The 24,000-nt window shown below is 30.4% G+C and overlaps 1 long non-coding RNA gene across 1 annotated transcript in view; it reads right to left on the bottom strand.

The window, feature by feature from the left end:
• Window positions 1-24,000, bottom strand: part of LOC145293852 (uncharacterized) — a 337,229-nt gene that overhangs the window by 273,030 nt on the left and 40,199 nt on the right. Inside the window, exon 2 of the long non-coding RNA XR_013869779.1 lies at window positions 22,406-22,444. This is a non-coding gene — a long non-coding RNA (uncharacterized LOC145293852). The remainder of the gene's footprint in view (window positions 1-22,405; window positions 22,445-24,000) is intronic.

Here is a 24,000-nt window from a genome sequence, read left to right as displayed (position 1 = left end):
GAACAGAGGAATTGCTTACAGAAATTGTTAAGAATAATGCGAACGCGGAACGCAATTCAGCATATTCTCAGAATACAATATGGACCGCGATAGACAATTTTAAATACGAGGAAGAGGAAAAATCATTCGCAGCGTATTTTCGGCGTTATGAAGATTTTCTTAATATTGACTGCAGCAACTGGTCTGATCAAAAGAAAACCAAACTTCTATTACGAAAATTGGAAACGGATGAGCATGATAAATTCGTGGATTGCGTCTCGGAAAACAGCAGATTTATCATTCAATGAGACGGTAAATTTGTTAACAGAACTTTTCTCGCCGAAAGCGTCTCTTTTCCATAAGCGTTGGAGATGTTTGAATGTGGTAAAAGACGATAATAACGATTTTGCCAACTACGCAGCTGTAGTGAACAAACACTGTGATGACTTTAAGTTGTCTGTACTAATAGCAGACAATTTTAAATGTCTTTTGTTTGTGCAAGGGTTAACCTCAGGAAATGATGCAGAAATCAAGCGCAGAGTCCTTACAAAATTAGAAAATGAACCGAACTTAACACTTCAAAAATTGACTGAGGATTGTCAAAAAGTAGAAATTATAAAAAAAGATGCAAGAAATATCGAAGCAGGCATCGCGAATATAAAAAAAAGTAACTAAGAAAAAAACGTCGAAATAGCACACAGACACTAACCACCGAAACTCAGAAAACTAAACGCAGCGAGCGCTTGTTTCAAATGTGGTGGAATACATTGGGTAAGGGATTGCCCATTTTTAACAAAAAGATGCCATTTATGCAATAAGATCGGTCATAAAAGTTCGCACTGTAGGAAAACTCAGAATAGAAGCAGTGTACGTCAAACCAGAACTAAGGATGTTGTAGATGAAAATCTACGCAAATATGTAACGGTTAACATTTTCGGCAAGGCTATTAAATTCCGCTTAGACAGTGGATCGGATCTTTCAATAATAAATCTCAAAACGTGGAAAATATTACGAAAGCCGACTTTGTTAAAAACTAACAGAACGGCGACGGCCGTTAATGGTACAACAATTCATTTTGAAGGTGAATTAATTACAAACGTCATTTTACGGGGGAAACAAAAAAAAACTAAGCTTGTATGTGCTAAAAGATAGTGAGAACCTGTTCGGTTCTGACAGTATGGAGGAGTTTAGTCTCTGGGATCTTCCTATATCCACATTCTGCAAGAAAGTACATACCCGCCCAGCAGAAACGTTGTTTTAAAAAAGAATTCACAAACGTATTTACTCCTGGCCTGAGAAGATGTACAAAAATGGCCGCAGATTTTAAGTTGAAACCTGGCACACAACCGGTGTTTAAAAAGAAACGTAATGTCACGTTCGCTTCCCTGAACTAAATAAATCAGGAACTAGACAGATTAGAAAGTATCGGTATACTGGCTAAAATTGAATATAGTGACTTGGCTGCTCCGGCAGTTTACGTAAAGAAAAGGCCCGGGGAAATTCGCGTTTGCGCCGACTTCGCGACCGGTCTCAACGAGTCCTTAGAAGATTTTCACTATCCATTACCTAAGAAGTGTTCACAAAATTAAATGGCGGCAAGTTTTTTTTCTACGATCGACCTAAGCAACGCTTACCTACAGATTCCGGTAAAGGACAAAAGCGCTAACCTCCTCTGTATTAGCACTCATCTGGGTTTGTACAGATACGAAAGACTCGCGTTTGGTGTCAAGGTGGCACCCGCAATATTCCAGCAAGTAATGGGTACTATGCTGTCCGGCTTGGACACTGCAATCGCATATCATGATGACGTTATCATAGCGAGTAAAAGCAGGGAGGAACATGAAAAACATATCAAACAAGTATTCAGTCGAATATAAGATCATGGATTTAAGATCAAAGCAGATAAATGTGATTTCTTTTTACAAACAATTCAATACCTGAGTCAAATAATCGATAAAGATGGCAGACGCCTAGACCCAGATAGGGCGACCGCTATTAAAGAAATGCCGGTATCAGTAAACATAACTCAATTGCAGAGTTTTTTTAGGTCTGGTAAATTATTACCAGAGGTTCATCCTAAATATGCACAAATTGCGTGCACCACTTAATGAATTGCTGAAAAAGGATAAGGCTTGAGAGTGGACAGAAGATTGTCAGACATCATTTCAAGAAATAAAAAGAATCCTGACTTCAAAACTATTCCTAACGCATTTCAATATACATATATATACATATATATATATGTATATATACATATATATACATATATATATATGTATATATATACATATGTATATATATGTATATATACATATATATATACATATATATATGTATATATATACATATATATACATATATATATATGTATATATATACATATATATATACATATATATATGTATATATATACATATATATGTATATATATACATATATATACATATATATATGTATATATATGTATATATACATATATATATGTATATATATACATATATATATACATATATATATGCATACATATATATATATATATATATATATATATATATATATATATATATATATATATATAGTGTCCCAAAAGGATGTATATACACTTTAAATAATTTTAAACCAGATGCTTGTTTTTTCTTTGCAGATTAAACTCATCGATCTTAATGATGGCAGCCCGGCGTTGCCAGATCGTAAAATATGCACCAATATTAGATTTTAATTCATGAAGATTTCTTATTTATCATTATAGAAGCAATCCTCCATTGCTTATTATCCAACATATAGTAATAATTTAAAAAGATAAAAATCATATGCCCTGATTATCATCCGCTAGAATTGAGACGAGGACGTTTAGCGATCCAGCTTCAGTGTTATTTATCTTTCTAGCATTGTTACCATCTAAGCTACCGTCAAATGGAAATGAACGGTTTAAAATTGAGCGACATTGAGCTATGAGTGTTTAATGTTGCGCACGCGCAATGTTATCTCCGACTTAATCTGCTAAACTCAACTGTTTTATTTTCAATTTTGAACCCTTAGCAGCAATTTTTGCCAACTAAAAACCAAATCAAAAGAGCTACAGGTCATAATATATATATATATATATATATATATATATATATATATATATATATATATATATATATATATATATATAATTTCAATTTTGTATTCAGAGAGCAGTTTGGTAGAAACTTTTCGCACACACATGGACAAGGTCAGTAATATATATATATATATATATATATATATATATATATATATATATATATATATATATATATATATATATATATATATATATATTTCCACGTGCTAGAAGGTTTTCATCTTAAATTCTACGCAATTATGAAGAATGGAGGAACTAAGCCTAAATAGAATTCTGCGAAATTGTGAAATGAAATCAACCATCTAATAAGAAACCATAAAATGAAAAACTAATTAATTAGCGCTCATTTTTTAAGTAATATGCAAATCAGTTATTCTTCATGTAGTCGCTCGTATATCGATTACTGAGTATATTAAGAAGTTCGTTTTAATAATTTTTAAATAGAAAAAGTAGGATTAAATCGAAAAAGTAGGATCTAGTCCTCGTACTGAGATCCAGGTGTGTGTCTGCTATGATGCTTCACTTCGGTTGGGTTGTAATTGGTTATTGTAGGGGAGCGGGACCCTTCTATACTGAGGCAATTTTTATTTTTGTTTACTTCGAAAGTGACCCATTTTGGTGAGATGGTTTTCCCCCGCATTAAAAACGACCTTGTATCACATATTGCTCTCGTGTGGAAAATACCAATAGAAAAAGTAGACTTTTAATATCAATGTCAGAATATATATATATATATATATATATATATATATATATATATATATATATATATATATATATATATATATATATATATATACTAGCTGGGAGACGAATATTTCACACTCCTATATTTTTATTGTCATCGAAATCTGTGAAAGCTTCACATGCATCCATGCAGTAATTTCTACATTGCACTCTAGAGAACCTACTGTTTCTTTTATAAAATTATTTTATACATAATTTATATAAACTTATTTCCAGTTAACGGAAAAGAAACATGAAGAACTTTACGTGTGAACTTTGAACCTACAGATCACGTCATGCAAAAAAAAAAAAAAAAAAAAAATGTTATCAACTTACCCACAGTAGAATTTTCACGGTCTGTTGTACTGTCATTGTTGCTAAGCGACGACATTGAAAAATGGCTTTATCGATGATAAATAAATTAAAATAACGGTTTCGATTATCGATTATCGGTAATGATCGGGAGTATTCTGAAACAAAACTTAACTAAGATCACTCCCAGATTTATACAGTAAAGTTTTGTAAATGTTAAAGAAAATCTGTTCAGCCGTTTAAGAGTCTATAAGGAACGAACTTACACACACAGACACATCGACAAAGTTATATTTATTTGATTGTAGAGATATGTGTGTGAATGTGTGTGAGTGTGTATCTATATTTTATGTAAAGGAAAATTCACATATTTCACAAAAATATAGCTTCTATCTTTTTTTTTTTTGCATTGTATTTCAGTTATCCCCTAAGAAATGAAGAATTTCCTTCCTTGACCGACACTTAGTTTCTATATGCGATACATAAATATACGAATGTCCAATCAACATTATCTTTTACTTCGCAAATTTTGAGTTATTAAATCAGTGAAGAGCACTAGTTTTACTCGCTCAAATTACCCACTTTACTATGCTAAAGTCCATCTTTATTTTTCGTTGTCTTACCGGATTTCAGAACAAGAATTAATCTTGTCTGGTGGAGTATTCAGTTAGGTGTCGTTCGTTGAGATAACATCACTCGTACGAACCAGTTTATAGCCGTGTCGATCTTATTTGGATTTCAAATACTGCGTTATTTTGATTATTTGGTCAGGGTTTACTTGTAAAGTGAAATATCTTCGTGTCACGTTGTCTTCACAAACCCATATACAGAGAGATCAAAGACACTCGAAAAAATGTCTAGTACGCATTTAAATTATCTTCAAATGTAACAGAGCCGCTAGCACTGTTAGCAGCAGCAGCATATGACAGCTAACATATGCAAATGACCAAGCCGGCTGCGAGAAGTGATTCAATAGCAGAGACAAAAAGTTACACATGGCCAGAGAAGCGACGGAAAAGCACATGTTCGAAATATGGCCGAAAAATAACAGCCGGCGACACGTGGGTGACAGGTGCACTTTAAAAAGACATGGCAGACGAGATAAACTAAATAAACTGTTTCAAACAGATGTAAGCCGTTGCTGGAAATAATATGAATTAATGCCTTTTATTAAAATGAAAATGCGAGTCGAATTTCTTTCCTTTTCTCTTTCTTCTATTTGCGAGACTTTCATCTACAACGTTACGGAATATTATTCTGAACCGTTAAAAAAATAGTTGTACAAATATAATCAGTTCGCATGGGCATTCGAACATCAGGCATTCAGATGACTTCAAGAGATAGTCGTTGAACGTCTCTATCAACTGAGCAATGAAGGCTGTTACTGTGTATGAGTTTATGAGAAAGTTTGTGTCCATGAAATCAAATTGGCAAAGCATATCTGCATGTTGATCAGATACTGTTTCGAACTGATAACTTATAATCAGTTGCTTAAATCGATATGAATGGCAATTGGGTCAGAAATGTTTTTGTTCAGTTGTTGTATCAGTAAAACTTGTGACCTCCACGAAAACTTGTAATCATCTTTTATATTTTTGTTTGTTTTCGTTTGGTTTTCTTTACATGCTGATTTATTATGTACGACGAAGCAAACAAAGAACTTGGTACCAACTGCTATTTAGTGATGTTCTGGATATGATATTAAACTACATTCATTTGTGAAACGTAAAAAAGTGGTTGATATGATGTTTGGAAAACGACAAAACTCGAAATTCATACCATGAATAAATACAAAGATACTAAAAGATGCACTCGGTGTTGTCCAGTATTAAAAGTAACGTCAAATTCCTTTTAAAAAATTGAGTAAAAAATACGGAAAGAAACTGAAACATGTGTATTATGTTTTTTTTTTTAAACAGTTAACTTCTTGTAAGTAAAAAAATAAATACTCGAGCTAAAATCGAAACCAAAACTTAAAGACAATGAGTCAAGTACGATAACCATTAGGCCAGCTAGTCATGAACTTTAAAATGTGTTTTCAAACTTCGTGCAACAGTTGACAAACAGATAAAAATCCAATGTGCCAATTTTTCAATTTTAACCCCTTGGCGAAAATCGATTAAAAGGTTTTCCACGTGTCTGAATGCCCTATATACCAAATTTCAAGCCTATAGATAAAAATTCGTTGATTATATAGGTTGAGAAGTGTCTCTCTCGCACATACACATTATGATTTTTGCAGATATATAAATTAGGAACTTGCAGCACACAAACTGCTAACCTGTAAACTTGTTTGTGTGCATTAACTGCACAGGTTGTGAAGTCCGCTCGCTGTCTTCGTCTTTGAATGTGGTGTTTGATTCTGATACGAGCTGCAGTGTCGAATATTAGTTAACAACCATAGTAATGAAGTTTCGTTCTTCCTCTCTGTACCAAAATTCAAAGGGAACTTCAATAATAAAAAGGTTTCTATTTAGAACAGCTATTATTGGAACAAAATAACACAAGGCTGCTTCACAGAAGGCTACAATACGGTCGTCTACAAGTCTCATGTTAACAAATATTTTTTGGATAATCAATACTTCTTAAGTAATTTTCTATCAATTCCACTCACCGATTTCAATTTCTCGTTGTGGCGTACACCGTCTCCGTTACTGCTTAACAAGATAAGTTTTCTTTCAAAGAACATTACAATTCAAGTTTAAAACAAGTAAAGATGTTTTATTTTAAAAGGTCAAAATGACACGAAAGTACTATATCAAACAACAGAATTGCAGTCAAAACAAACATTTTTTCCAACTGAATCAATCCTTCGCTTAAGTTCCTGGCTGTACCCAAAGCTACACCGAAATAAACAATTCAAGCCCAACCGAACGCAGACATTTCTTCCGCTATGCACCCACGGACAAATCTCTGTCTCTCAACTCAAGCAGAAACCAATTGATCTCCTCCTCCAGTTTTTTATACACACACACACACACACACACACACACACACACACACACACACACACACACACACACACACACACACACACACACACACACATATATATATATATATATATATATATATATATGCGGCATTAAAAATTAGTAACAAATACAGTACAATATATAATACACATGTATATAATTAAATATCATATAAATAACACTGTGTGGCAGTGCAAATACCGTAACCAGGAGCCGGAAAAACATCATATACCACATCATAACCTGAAAAAAAACCCGTATACTATTTCCACCGTACCCCGGGGTTGTATATATATATATATATATATATATATATATATATATATATATATATATATATATATATATATATGTGTGTGTGTGTGTGTGTGTGTGTGTGTTCTATATATATATGTTCTATATATATGCATATATATATATGCATATATATATACATATATATATATGTGTGTGTGTGTTCTATATATATATATATGCATATATATATGCATATATATATGCATATATATATGCATATATATATATATATAGTCATCCACATACAGTACTGTTTCGCTGTTTCACAGCTCATCAGTGCGGCTAGACAGGCAACTACCTATATATATATATATATATATATATATATATATATATACTTCAGAATAATTAAATGAAATGAAATGATATATATCTTCTGATATGCATATCCAGTGATTTTCGATTTTATTATTAGATGTAATATTTTATATAAGACAATCCCAGCCAAATAAAATTGCCCATAATACAAGAAAGAGCAAATGAATCCTCTGAGAAGATAAATAAGTATGGAAAACTCATGGGTTAAGGAAATAGATTTATTAACTTGTATTCCTTGTTTTCTAAAAATAAAAAATAAAAATTGTATTTGAAGATTAACCTTTTCAAATCATAAAATTTAAATACATACATATATATATATATATATATATATATATATATATATATACTCGAAGGCCATCTATCATTGCCTGGTCGTAAAATACGCTTTAATATATTTTAATTCATGCAAATTTCGTATTTATTATTACAGAGCAAATTCTCTATCGATTAAATTATATAATAGTGATTTTCCAAAAGAAAAGATTTGTGTGCTATCAGCTAGAATCGAAACCAACACATACTTATAAATCCATACGCATTCACATACTTAAGAACAAAATGTTGTTCAACCTATAATCTTCAATTAGCGCATGCGCAGAAAAAAAACAAACGAGTAAACTCGATTTGTGACAGGCCAAGGTCAATATTGTCTTTCAATTTTTATCCATTAGAATTTATTTTATTGGCTAAAAAACAAATCGAAAATGTGCTACATGTCCAAATGTCCTAAATATCAAATTTCAACTTTGGTAGTTTGGTAGAGATTTCTCGCACACGCACACACACCGACAAGTTCACACACACACACACACACACACACACACACACACACACACACACACACACATATATATATATATATATATTCGTATGCCAGAACGTTTTGATTTTAAATTCTATGCAATAATGCAGAATGTATAAACTATGCACAAACAAGGTTCAGCGTGATAGTGGAATGAAACAAATCATCTAATAAAAATTGATAAAATAAATGAATAAGTAAATAATTAACGCTGTTTTTTCAAAGGACTATGCAAACTACTTAATCTTCTTGTAATCGCTCACATATCCATATCTACGTATATTAAAATAAAAGGGTAGTTTGGATAATTTTTTTTAAATAGAAAACGTAGGGTTTTAATATCAATGTCAGAGCAAGCAAAAGACACAACTTTATATATATATATATATATACATACATACATATATATATATATATATATATATATATATATATATATATATAATATATATATATATATATATAAAGGTACTCGCGCTTTGAGCGGGACTTTGTTGTATGCTCGGAAACCCACTTTCGCAGTAAGTGGATGTTGTAAGAGCAACTATTTCTAATGTGACTGAAAATCCAACTTTATTTGAAATCCAACTTTATTTGAAACCTGTACTTTAAAGCAAAATCTACTGTTGAGTTTATATGCCGGGCCTTTCTACTTGTTGACAATTATATTGTTACACATACAAATTGAAACAGTCACAAAGAATCACAATGGTTAAGGAATAGAAGGAGGACAGAAAAGATTTTGCTACAGTATATTTTTTCCTCTCACCGGTTCTGTAGACATTCCTGTGATCACGCCAATGAAACTCGTATCTTGCTGAAAACATAATACCAACATTTTGGTAATTTTTCAATTTTTTTTTATAGGTTTAAAATACCTATTAATTGATACAAAATTCACAAGGTGTTTCCATTATTTTGTCCAACCTCTATATGTATTTATGCAATTGTATAATTTTCTTTATTTATACAAACAGTGGAGGACCCTTTCTAGCCTTGACAGGATTCCAAACCAGTTTCAAAACTTAGTAGATAAAATACGCAATACTCCCAACTAGCGATAACTACGCTGTTGTCTCAGTGACCATCGTACACTCATTAATCCTTATCCTCAAGTAGCCTTTCAGTCTTTGTAAGTGAAGATTTCCTTGTAAAAAAAATACTTGTCTTTTTCATTTTAAACTTAAATGCACACCATTATCACTGCACAAGTAGAAAGGTCCGGCATACAAAATCAACAGTAGATTTTTTTATGACAGGGCGCGTTCGAAATTAATGTTTCTGTTAAGTGCACAACTGAACCATGATACTTGATTTTTGTATTTTAAACTTTAATTCAAGTCATTATATAAAAAAAATCAACAGTAGGTTCTCTACAATGCAATGTCGACTACAATGTATTGTGGACTAAATCACTGCGGGCAGGCAAGTGAAGCTTCCTCCCGGTATACCGCAGTAGTCTCCAACTAGAGTAGGCAATTAATCGATTTGATTGAAAAAAATGGGCGGTTTCACCTATTTGATGGCACTAAAATAAGGGAGTACAATCACGTTGACACACCGGTTGTCGCAAATCACTGAAGTTAAGCAACGTTGAGCCTGGCCAGTACAAGATGGGTGACCATTTAGGAAGGCTAGGCACTGTATGTACCTCCTGGAAAGGTCAGGCGTGAGGCTAGCACCCTCACCCCGAAAAAAGAACTCGCTACATGTGGATGGCCTATGCCGCTTCAGGGGTTCAAGGCTATGGAAAATCTGGGAACATTCGTTGATCCTCGGTCAATACCAGGCAACGTCTGGTCTCCCCATATATATATATATATATATATATATATATATATATATATATATATATATATATATATATATATATATATATATATATAAACAATTTATTCACTGTTAATCCATAGACAAAATTGATTGATTGTGGGTTCTCATCATATGGAATGAATATAACTTTTATAAAGTTTCCAGTGTCTCGTAATCACAATGTGAAACCTTGTGACTAAGAAGACAAAATTATTTCAAATAGTCCAGTGGATTCCGTTGGTGGTCGCTTTTCTTATTTAAATTATTTTCCCATTGCAGGTTTATCGTGTGGAGCATACAACTATGCACTCCACAAAACATGCAACATTGCGTTTGTTTAAAAGCTAAATTCTTGGATTCGGCATGAAATAATCCATTTGGTATAGCGTAAATAGAACAATGAATCACTTGCCATTTAGTGAGATTATTTAGTCTTAAATTACAAGCGTAACATTTCTAGTTCTTTATCCTTTTAACGCAATATAAAAAAAGCGCCAACATACACACGCCATAGAGTAACAAGTAGTTAAAATACTGTGGATTAAATTTACTACTAGAAAATGGCGGTTATTTTGTGTGTGACTTGATTTAGTATAATCACGTTGATAAACCGGTTTCCATCAGATCACCAAAGTTAAGCAATGATGAGTCTGGTCAATATTAAAATGAGTAACCATTTTGGGCTTCCAGGTGCTGTATGCGCTCTTCATTTATCTCGGCATTATTTCCACTCGTGCTGGAGTTCTCCTTGCCCCACTGGACTCAAACAATGTCGATTCAGGAGAGGTGTGGTTGTGGATTGCGCAACTCTTGCCTCACAATTAAGCACGCAACTACCCTTACAGGGGTGCCCATTATCTCTCGAGACTGAACGGATGCATTGATCTGATTTAGTTGGGTTTCATTTAACAGATATGTGTGTAAAAAATTAAAAAGCCTGATTAACTGTTAAAACAAATCTGCTAACTGTTATAGAAACTTGTATATATGGCAACGTCTTTGTAATCGCTATAGATTCTTCCTCTCTGAAAAGTCTTTAAAACCTCCAAACAAGTTCGTGAACCCCCTTCCCATCTGCTTGGCATAAATTCGTTCAGCCTGCTTCAACGGACAATAATTAGCCCCGTTCGTCTGAAATACGGTGTTGCGTGTCACACATAGCATCACAAATTCCTCGGATGGGGTTTTAGCCGGAGACTGGTCACGCCTGGCCATTAAGTTCCCGCCCAAACCGTGTCGGCTGACAAGATGGAACTGTCAAGTAACAATGGAGAAATAATGACGACTGCGTCGGGCGAATTTAATCTGGTGTTAGGGTGTTATGTGACGGACATGTAATGTTGTAAATGATTCTGGGGACAGAAAGGGGTAATATTATTCATGGGAAAACACAAATAGAAACTAGAAATTGTGTTGTCGAAAAGATAAAGGAGATATGATAACTGAGATGTGTATATTTAACGTTTCATAATGAGAATAAAATTGATTTTACTAACCAATTGGAATGATATTTATTTTTCCCTTATTTTATTATTTTATTATTTTATAATGGGCGCAATGAAGAAGCCCGCATAAATCGGGCGAAACGTTGAGTATCCAGGTCCTTCCACCTCCATTTTATTTCATATATATATATATATATATATATATATATATATATATATATATATATATATAGAGAGAGAGAGAGAGAGAGAGAGAGAGTGAGAGAGAGACTTAAACAAATGTTTAATCTTTAAAACTATACATAATTTTTTTTTGTCCTTCGTTGAAAAATTAGTTTGCTAGAAATTAATTTTCTGCAATTAAGTAGAAAAAAAAAAAATAAAACACTTAAAAATAGGTTAAAAAACAAAATAACTTTATATAGGTTGAAAAGTAATAGCTTTCCTTTAGTAAAATTTATTTTTTGTGCATTTATTTTTCACTTTTTTGTTTTGTTGGCTACTGTAATAAATTTCCGTTTTTTGTTTGTTTTTGTTTTTATTATTTATATTTATTTATGCATGTATTATTTATTTATGTATTGTTTTTTATTTATTATATTTATTTATGTATGTATTATTTATTTATGTATTGTTTTTTTTATTTATTATATTTATTTATGCATGTATTATTTATTTATTGTTTTTTATTTATTATATTTATTTATGTATGTATTATTTATTTATGTATTGTTTTTCATTTATTATATTTATTTATGCATGTATTATTTATTTAATGATTTCATTTATTATATTTATTTATGAATGTATTATTTATTTATTGTTCTTTATTTATTATATTTATTTATGTATGTATTATTTATTTATGTATTGTTTTATTTATGATATGTATTTATGTATTGTTTTTATTTATTATATTGACTTATGCATGTATTATTTATTTATTGGTTTTATTTATTATATTTATTTATGCATGTATTATTTATTTATTGTTTTTTATTTATTATATTTATTTATGCATGTATTATTTATTTATGTATTGTTTTTTATTTATTATATTTATTTATGTATGTATTATTTATCTATGTATTGTTTTGTATTTATTATATTTATTTATGTATGTATTATTTATTTATGTATTGTTTTAAAGTTATTATATTTATTTATGTATGTATTATTTATTTATGTATTGTTTTTTATTTATTATATTTATTTATGTATGTATTATTTATTTATGTATTGTTTTATTTATGATATGTATTTATGTATTGTTTTTATTTATTATATTTACTTATGCATGTATTATTTATTTATTACTTTTATTTATTATATTTATTTATGCATGTATTATTTATTTATTGTTTTTTTATTTATTATATTTATTTATGCATGTATTATTTATTTATAGTTTTTTATTTATTATATTTATTTATGCATGTACTATTTATTTATTGTTTTTTATTTATTATATTTATTTGTGTATGTATTATTTATTTATTGTTATTTATTTATTATATTTATTAATGTATTTATTATTTATTTATGCATTGTTTTTTATTTATTTATGTATGTATTATTTATTTATTGTTTTTTATTTATTATATTTATTTATGTATGTATTATTTATTTATTGTTTTTTATTTATTATATTTATTTATGTATGTATTTTTTATGTATTGTTTTTTATTTATTTATTTATGTATTATTTATTTATTGTTTTTTTATTTATTGTATTTATTTATGTACGTATTTTTCATTTATTGTTTTTTATTTATTATATTTATTTATGTATTTATTATTTATTTATTGTTTTTTTATTCATTATATTTATTTATGCATGTATTATTTATTTGTGTATTTTTTATTTATTATATTTATTTATTTATTGTTTTTTTTATTTATGCATTGTTTTTTATTTATTGTATTTATTTATGTATGTATTATTTATTTATTGTTTTTATTTATTGTATTTATTTATGTATGTATTATTTATTTATTGTTTTTTATTTATTATATTTATTTATGTATTTATTATTTATTTATTGTTTTTTATTTATTATATTTATTTATGTATGTATTATTTATTTATTGTTTTTTATTTATTATATTTATTTATGTATGCATTATTTATTTATTGTTTTTTTATTTATTATACTTATTTATGTATGTATTATTTATTTATTGTTTTTATTTATTATATTTATTTATGTATGTATTATTTATTTATTGTTTTTTATTTATTATATTTATTTATGTATGTATTATTTATTTTTTGTTTTTTATTTATTATATTTATTTATGTATTTATTATTTATTTATTGTTCTTTTATTTATTATATTTATTTATGTATGTATTATTTATTTATTGTTTTTTATTTATTATATTTATTTATGCATGTATTATTTATTTATGCATTGTTTTTTATTTATTATATTTATTTATGTATGTATTATTTATTTATTGTTTTTTATTTATTATATTTATTTATGTATGTATTATTTATTTATGTATTGTTTTTTATTTATTATATTTATTTATGTATGTATTATTTATTTATTGTTTTTTATTTATTATATTTATTTATGCATGTATTATTTATTTATGCATTGTTTTTTATTTATTATATTTATTTATGTATGTATTATTTATTTATTGTTTTTTATTTATTATATTTATTTATGTATGTATTATTTATTTATTGTTTTTTATTTATTGTATTTATTTATGTATGTATTATTTATTTATTTTTTTTTATTTATTATATTTATTTATGTATGTATTATTTATTTATTTATCGTTGTTCATTTATTATATAAATTTATGCATGTATTATTTATTTATGTATTGTTTTTTATTTATTATATTTGTTTATGCATGTATTATTTATTTATTGTTTTCATTTATTATATTTATTTATTTATTCATGTTTTTTTTATTTATTATATTTATTTATGCATGTATTATTTATTTATGCATTGTTTTTTATCTATTGTATTTATTTATGTATGTATTATTTATTTATTGTTTTTTTTATTTATTGTATTTATTTATTTATGCATGTATTATTTATTTATTGTTTTGTATTTATTATATTTATTTATGCATGTATTATTTATTTATTGTTTTGTATTTATTATATTTATTGATGTATGTATTATGTATTTTTGTATTGTTTTTTATTTATTATATTTATGTATTATTTATATTTTTATTTATTATATTTATTTATATATGTATAATTTTTTTATTATTTATTATATTTATTGATGTATATACTATTTATTTATTTTTTATTTATTATATTTATGTATGCATGTATTATTTATTTATTGTTTTTTTATTTATTATATTTAAATAAATGTATGTATTATTTATATTTGTTTTTTATTTATTATATTTATTTATGCATGCATTATTTATTTATTCTTTTTATTTATTATATTTATTTATGTATGTATTATTATGCTGTTGTGTTTTTATTAATTATATTTATTTATATATCATTTATTTATGTATTGTTTTTATTTATTATATGTATTTATGCATGTATTATTACTTTTTTTTATTTATTATATTTATTTATGCATGTATTATTAATTTATTGTTTTTTATTTATTATATTTATTTATGTATGTATTATTTATTTATTGTTTTTTATTTATTATATTTATTTATGTATTTATTATTTATTTGTGTATTGTTTTTTATTTATTATATTTATTTATGTATGTATTATTTATTTGTGTATTGTTTTTTATTTATTATATTTATTTATGCATGTATTATTTATTTGTGTATTGTTTTTTATTTATTATATTTATTTATGTATGTATTATTTATTTGTGTGTTGTTTTTTATTTATTATATTTATTTATGAGTGTATTATTTATTTTTGTATTGTTTTTTATTTATTATATTTATGTATGTATTATCTATTTATGTATTGTTTCTTATTAACTATATTTATTTATTCATGCATTATTTATTTGTGGATTGTTTATGCATGTATTATTATGTTTATACATGTATTATTATTATTATTATTATTATTATTATTATTATTATTATTATTATTATTATTATTATTATTATTATTATTATTCACTGGGGGTTGAGCCACTGGCCATCATCTAAGAATTCTCTTTGAAAACAGTCTTTGGTGTTCCCTGGAGTCTGAGTAACAAGTCTCCTCACATTTCCGGTACTCTCCACCTTTTTCGATAACTCTTGCAACTTAATTTGCGTTATCGCAATAGCTTTCTACCATTGATTTCTTATTGTTAGCGATCAGTAGTCTTCACTGGAATTTGGATTGCAATATACATCCCCGAAGTCGTCATTGCACTCATCTAGTGAAGGTCTGGTTAGTTCTTTATCTCCTTCGTCTTTTCATACTCCTAGACCCTCTTTATTTGTTTGGTGTGGCACCAGTTTATGGTAACGCAAAACGGGGGGGGGGCGAGGATGCGAGGATGTGAAGATCCGAGGTGACTTACAATTATACCATTATACAGTTTCGGCTTTTATTATCTTATGTGGTGTTTTTTTTGTGTTTTACCTTTGTAGAAATTTCTATATGCCCGGCCTGCGCCCACAGAATATATGTATTAGTCTCTGCATTCAAGGGTTTTCCTTAATAGTTTAGTTGTTTTCATTATTGCTATCTGTTGTATCTTCTCAGCCATCCATCTGATTCCAATCTCTCCTATTCTTCTTTTTTTCAAAATTTTTTGGTATTGTTCCTAGTGCTCCTACTATTAATAGTGTTATCTTAACCTTCTTAATCTTCCATATCCTTTTGAGCTCTCTGGCCAGTTCCATGTATTTGCTCAGTTTCTCTATCTCTTTGATCTTAACTCTATTATGACATCTGGTCTGCTTGCTTGGATGAGTTTGTCTGCTTGTATATCCGCGTCCAATAGGATTTCGTAACTTTCGTTAGCACATTAAAAGTATACATGTCATTTTGCAACGTGTTCAAGATGCAGTTGTCTGAGTAATTTTTAGTGTACTGCCTTCCCCACTTAATCGTGTCTATTTATACATGGGGGGGGCTAGTTTGCTGCATTCGCTTATTATGTGGTTTATTGTTTCGTCTCTTTCTCTACAGAGCCTACATTTACTTTTTTTGTCTTGTCAGTCCTTGTTTTAATGTGTTTTTTTCTGATAGCGTTATCTTGTGCGACTTTTATTAGGGATTCAGTTTTTCGGTTTAGGTTTGTTTTTTGTAGCTATGTCCAAATGTTTTCATTAGTCTCATCTTTTGTCATCCTTATGAATTGTTCGTGAAGCTGTTTCCCATCCAATTTTTCTTTTCTCGTATTATCCTTTGTCTCTTCTTTTTCTGTCTCGTTCGTTATTTTTTTTTTTTAGTGTCTTTTGCTGCAATAATTATTTTTTGGATGTTCTGCCTTATGTATTTTTCTAATTCTTTTTTCGTGTCATTCACATAGTCTTCTATACAAACCGGTGCCCTTCTTCCGTCTTTCCCTTTCACGTAGAGTTGGTCAGTATCATCATTTGGATGTAGTGCATTGTGCATAGTCATGAGTTTACTGTTCTTCTGGTCAAATTACCCCAGTTCTTCATTAGTCCGGAGTATCTTACTAGTGACAGTGCCTATGTGTTTATATTTTATATTAAGTTTCTACTATATAGTTTGGTTTCGAGAAGTATTCCTTTCTAATTTTCTCTTTCATTTCTGTTGCTTTAATGGTGTCTGCTTCAAGAACTCCCAGATATTTGTAGCTGTCATGTTCACCTAATGACATCATCTCTGCTTGGTAATTCAATGCCTTCCGTTGCCTCCAGTTTCCTCTTCTCACGATCAGTCGTTCGCACTTTTCCATGCTGCTTTCCATTCGGATATTCTGGCTGAAGATTCTGGTTATGCATCTTAGCATTTGTGTTTATTCTTGTTTTTTTTTCTTCTTTTTTGTTTTTTGCAAAAAATTTCAGGTCGTCCATATACGTTAGCTGGTTCATTCTTTCATAATTATTAGTAAATTTGTATCCAGCTTGGCACTTTCTTAGTTTATTATCATAGTTATGATAAATAGTAGCGGTGATAGGAAATCACTTTAGAAGATACGTCTATTTATTATTATTATTATTATTATTATTATTATTATTATTATTATTATTATTATTATTATTATTATTATTATTATTATTATTCATTCATTCATTCATTCATTCATTCATTTATTTATTTAATGTTACATTTTTTTTTAAATTAATGCATTTGGGTTTTCGTATGTGCCAGACTTCCATAAAGAAGAAAAATTAATTTTATTTTATCTTATTCATGACCTTAAATTGAAAATTAAAGAAACTGTAACAATAATAACAATATTGATATGAGGTTCAGGACTATGAGCAAAGGTAACCGTGGCTCTTCATTACACCCTGGGTCGCTTCTAGCGGCTCCAGTGGTTCTAGCTCACTCCAGCGACTTCACCGGCTCTCGCTCGCTTCTGCAGTTTCCAGCGACTCTCGTTCACTCTTATAGCTTTCAGTGACTCCACCGGCTTCCGCTCACCCCCTGCAGCTTCCATCGACTCCACTTCACTCTGTAGTTTTCAGCGATTTCATCGGCTCCCGCTTATTCTTGCATCTGCCTGCAGCTCCAGCGGCCCAGCTACCTATTCCAGTGCCCACTGATGTTCAGCTACCAGCTCCTGTGCCTACTGAAGACCAGCTACCCGTTTCCAATGCTCACTGACATCCAGCTATCAGTTTCCGACATTAGATCCAGTCTACACGACCCGGACGAACATGAGGATTGCACGAATTTTAACCCCGCGATACGCCCGTTCTCGCTCAAAACAGTTATGGTTACACTCCTCATCGCCATACGATTTACCATTTTCACTTGATAAATAAAACACGACGTCTCTCGTCTTTAACCGATCATTTGTATTTGCCATAGCTTTGCTATTGCCGTTATCTCTTTGCCTCTATGTCTACTTTCTCAGTTGTACGGTCGCTTGGCACCTTTACCTTTCGACACCCTGCAATATTTGCTAGTAACTGAATAAACGAAAAACAATAAACAAGAAAGAATGAAAACGTGAATAAAACTAATAATAATAATAATAATAATAATAATAATAATAATAATAATAATAATAATAATGATAAAAAATAATGATTGTGATAATTAAATATTTCTTTCTTTTCCTTTTTTTCTTTTTGTATTAATGTAATTATTCGAATTGTTGCAGACGATAATGCCGCTAAAATATATATTAGTTCAAACGTTCATGGAAATGTTTTCTAGGATTTGAACGTGGGAGATTTTAAATAAAAATGGGAATTCTGCTTCAAATTACATTGTTTACATTGTTTATTTTGAAACAGAATACTAAACTCGCTTGTTACATTATATAATGATTAATTATAGACGATGGAATTAAAAATAAATGAAGATAGGAATAAACGTAAAACAGTAATAGCACCAGTCTCGTGTATCTTCATTAAAATAGGGATGCACGTTGTTTGACCAAGTAGTAGTAGTAGTAGTAGTAGTAGTAGTAGAGGAAAAGGGGGAGGAGGAGGAGCAGAAACAGGAGTGGAGGAGGAGAAGGCGGAGAAAGTAAAGAAGTAAAGGAGGCAGAAAATGAGAGTAACAAAACAAAAAAAAAAGAAAAAAGGTGGGGAAGACAAAAATGAGAAAAAAACGGGGTAGTGGAAATAATAATAATAATAATAATAATAATAATAATAATAATAAGAAGAAGAAGAAGAAGAAGAAGAAGAAGAAGAAGAAGATCGATAATTACCAGAAGGAAAAAATCAGTGACTGACGCAAGGAAAAAATATAAAATTAAAAAGTTGAAGTAGCAAACGAGAATAATAAGAAGAACAATGAGAATGAGAAGGAAGGAGTAGAAGAAAATAAAGAAAAAATAAGAAATGATACAAGAAGTATATAAATTATAACAGAAGTTGAAGCAGAAAATAATAAGATTCTTCTTCTTCTTCTTCTTCATCTTCTTCTTCTTCTTCTTCTTTTTGCTCTTATTGTGTTTAGAAAAATGGATGAATTAATTTCACCAAAAAGATGAGAAAGTCGAAAAAAAAATCCATGAAAGTATCGAAGATGATGAGGTGGCGGTCATACTTTCAGTGAAAGCATCGAGTGGGGCGGGATTGTTTAGTGGAGACGGCGAGGGAACAGTTCTGCGTTGGTGGACAAGGTGGGTGGGCTTTGAGATGTATCGAACTACCGATTATAAGTCGGTCGGTGTGGCATGAACGCTCTAGGTGATCCCGAAGAGCATCGAGAAGAAGAAGAAGAAGAAGAAGAAGAAGAAGAAGAAGAAGAAGAAGAAGAAGAATGTGAAGAAGAAGAAAAACAAGAAGACGAAGAAGAATACGAAGAAAGAAGAAGAAAAAAAGAAGAAAAAGAAAAGTACAATGAATGTGAAGAATATGAAGAAGAATACGAATACGAAGTAGTAGTAAAAGAAGAAGAAGAAAAAGAAGAAGAAGAAGAAGAACTCATTTGGCCAAAGTGCAGGTTTCGCAGGCTGACGATATCGACCGACACGTCTAAGCATCAGGAACCCTACTATACTACCCAGTCACCACCTCTCGTCTTTCGACCCTACGCTACATCATATCCCCACACCTGCGTCTGTCGAACTCGGCACGTGATATCTCCCCACTCTTTCGACCTTTCGAACATCCGAACCCCAACCAACGAATATCTACGAACAGATATTACCCTCCCCTGCCCCTGTTTTTTTCGGCAGACAGCAATGGCGCCTGCACGTGACTACAAGCAGCAAACTCGAGATTCCCCGTTTTATATTTAAAACGAGGCCATTCATTCGCTTTTCTTCGTTGAGAAGAAAGAGGTGGAGGTTTTCGCTTTTGTTATTTTGTTAATTGTGTTTTATTTTTACTCGAACGTTTCATTCTCTTGTTTACCGATTTGTCAATTGTTCTTTCTTTCGTTCGCCCATTCTTTTTTTTTTTTGTATTCTTGTATTCTTCAAGCATATTTGCGCTTTTGCAAAGATTTTTTTTAACCCTTTACCCCGCCCCCCCCTCTCTCTCTCTCTTTGTCTCTTAATTTCTTTTACTTTTGCTTTGCTTTCTTTTCTTTTCTTTTGTTCTTATTTCCTTTTTTTGCTTCCTTCTTTTTACGTCTTTTTGCATTCTCATAATAATTTACACTATCTTAGAATGGCTATTTTGTATCCCCTCTCACCCCTATCTTTATCTATTTCTTTTTCTCTCTGTCCATCCTATTTCTTGCTCTCACTTCCTTATCTCTCTCTCTCTCTCTCTCTCTCTCTCTCTCTATATATATATATATATATATATATATATATATATATACTAGCAGGACCCGTTAACTGGCGTTGTCCGGTGGAACCATGCTCCCGCCTACTCATAAAAAATTAAATTACGGTTGTTGTTGTTGTTGTTGTTGTTGTTGTTGTTGTTGTTGTTGTTGTTGTTGTAGGTGGCCAATGCCCAATGTCTTAATGTTAAGAACGGGTTCCGGAAGACACCCCATTTTATGAGGGGTGCGAATGTTCAAGTATTTGTCCCAAGTTCAACTTTAATATGTGTTGTCAGCATACCCACTCGCAAAGACTATTAAAAAATTGGGGGGGGGGGCATTGTCGTGTGGAGAGAAGTATACTTTTTTTTATCGCGTGTGCCATAGAACAGTGAATTTCAGTGCATAATGCATGCCATTATATCTCGCAAAGTACTTGTTTCCGTCAAAGTTAAAATAGCTTGTCTTATTCAGCATAGTCTAAAACCTATAGAAATCTTCAGTTTAAAGGACATATTGTAGTTGGCGCTAAGGTAAAAAAGAAATGTTGTAAAGGAGAAATTTGTACTTTAGCAGCGTAAATTATTTGACAAACAAAGTAAAAAAAAAAAACCTTATATGTCGTCACGCCCTCGTCATGAGCTCCCGCAATACAACAAACAACAAATTTTCAACCACTTGAGAGAGATTGATAGATGGGTTCCTCACGAATTGAACGACAACTAAAAGAAACGCCGTTATAAAGTTCTATCTTCTTTTCTTTTACGCAACAAGAACGACCAGTTTCTCAATCGGGTTGTGATTTGCCATGAAAAGTGGGTTCTTTACAACAACCAGCGACGCTCAGCTCAGTGTTTATATATATATATATATATATATATATAGGGATCCTTCAATCTTTAAGAGACTATGGATACCCCCGAAGGGTTGCCTGCGTGTGACATTTTCTCCAACCACACATCTCCTGAGTCGACATTGTTAAATACCAGTGGCAAGTGAAGTGTATGTACAAGACGACTGGAAACAAATGCTGAGATAAGCGGAGAGCACATACAGCGCCTAGAATTCCCAAATGGTCACCCATCTGGTACTATCTAGGCTCAACGTTGCTTAACTTCGGTGTTTCGCTATTGCAACCCCTATATATATTAATATTTATATATAAAAGTAAATGTAATTTAACATAATTTAAATAGTAATACAAGCCTCGTCCTGTTAAAAATGTTTCCATTTATTTAATTAACCATCCCAACACGTAACTATGACAAAATATATAAATGTTAAAACATGTAATACCAAACATAATTTAAAAAATAACGTTAATCTACCTCAGGATGACGGAAATGTTCCAGTCGAAAGTGCTGGCTCTGCAAAAACAAATATATGGATCAAACATATACAACTTTCATAAAAATATAAAAACAAAAATTTGGAGATTTGAAAAGATAAAAAGAAAATAATAAAAAAATCTGTGCTTTTAATAACACTTGACTTAACGATTAAAAATGAAAAAAAAAAAAGAATTATCCAGAAATATACGAGATAGAATCATTGAATGTCCCAAAGGAGGACAAGTTGACCGAAGAATTAGCGCGTCGGGCGTAAAATACGCTTAAATATGATGTTTAAAATATCCACACACGGGCAACAAAGCATCTCTAATCGTAATTGTTGTTGCCCCAGATTACACAACGTAACATTTATTCCACATGCCACGACTTTCTCTTAGTGATCGCCAGGAGCTCATTAATCTCCACCTTTCTGGTTTATCCTATCGAAAAATCGGCTACAGATTAAAATGTGATGAGAAAACGGTATGAAAGACTGTGCAAAAGCACCAAAACACCGGCAGTGTTCGTGACGCCTCTAAATCTCGTTGTACTAGAGATAAATCTAACAGGGAAGACAATGCTATCAAGATCCGCAGCCTAAGAAACAGATTTGAAACAGCTCCCCAAATCCAACAACAGTGCAATCTTTTTAAAAAGTGCCCTCTTTCTACTGTCCAGAGCAGATTAAAGGAATTTAATTGGAGAGGATATGTTGCAAGATGCAAGCCAATGATTTCTGTAAAGAACAGAAAGCGCCGTCTGGACTTCGTCAGATACAATGATGATCATGACTCTTCATATTGGTCCAAAGTGCTTTTTAGCAACGAAAGCAAGTTCAATAGCCTAGGCAGTGATAGTAGGCAGTACGTCCGCCGGAGGAAAGACAAAGAATTTAATCCTAGGTTCTAATTTTCAACGCTGCAAGGTGGTGGGGGTTCAGTTTTGGTGTGGGGCATTATTAGTACAAATGGCCCAGGACTTGGAAGGGTGAATTAATTCGACCAAGTACATTAATGCTGACTGAGCATTTTCTACCCTACTTTGGCCGGAATTTAGAAGATTATCTTATCTTCATGCAGGATAAAGCTCCCATTTACACAGCTAGCAATGTCAAGAGATTCCTCGAAGAGCATGATATACCATGTTTGGATTGGCTTGCACAACCTCCAGACTTCAATCCTATCGAAAACGTATGGAATTACATCAAGAAACCGCTACGCAATGATAAAATTTCAAATTTGGAAGAACTTTGGACAAAAATAAAAGAAAAGTGGGATGCCTTTTCTCCGGAGTATTGCTGCAGTCTAATTCAAGGAATTCTAAAAATATTGCAGGTTGTCAACTTGCAGAAGGGCTATGCTATTAAATATTAACTAGTTCATTGTGTTCCCGTTGTATTTGTGTTGCATTAATGTCCTAAAGTTACATTTAAATAACAATTTTTCATTGTGCGGACTTACTTTTTGCCTCCTCAATTTGAAGTTATTTTTTTAAATTGATGTGAACACAAGAATATTTCAATTAAATTCAAATATGAAAAAGTAAAATTATAGAACAATAAAAGGCCAATCAAATGAGGCATAGTTTGTTTA

The sequence above is a fragment of the Euprymna scolopes genome, chromosome 15, assembly GCF_053919585.1.
Source record: "Euprymna scolopes isolate OS-2025 chromosome 15, ASM5391958v1, whole genome shotgun sequence".
Lineage (NCBI taxonomy): Eukaryota > Metazoa > Mollusca > Cephalopoda > Sepiida > Sepiolidae > Euprymna > Euprymna scolopes.
The sequence above is the reverse complement of the archived record's forward strand: the minus strand, read 5'-3'. Positions and strand labels throughout refer to the sequence as shown.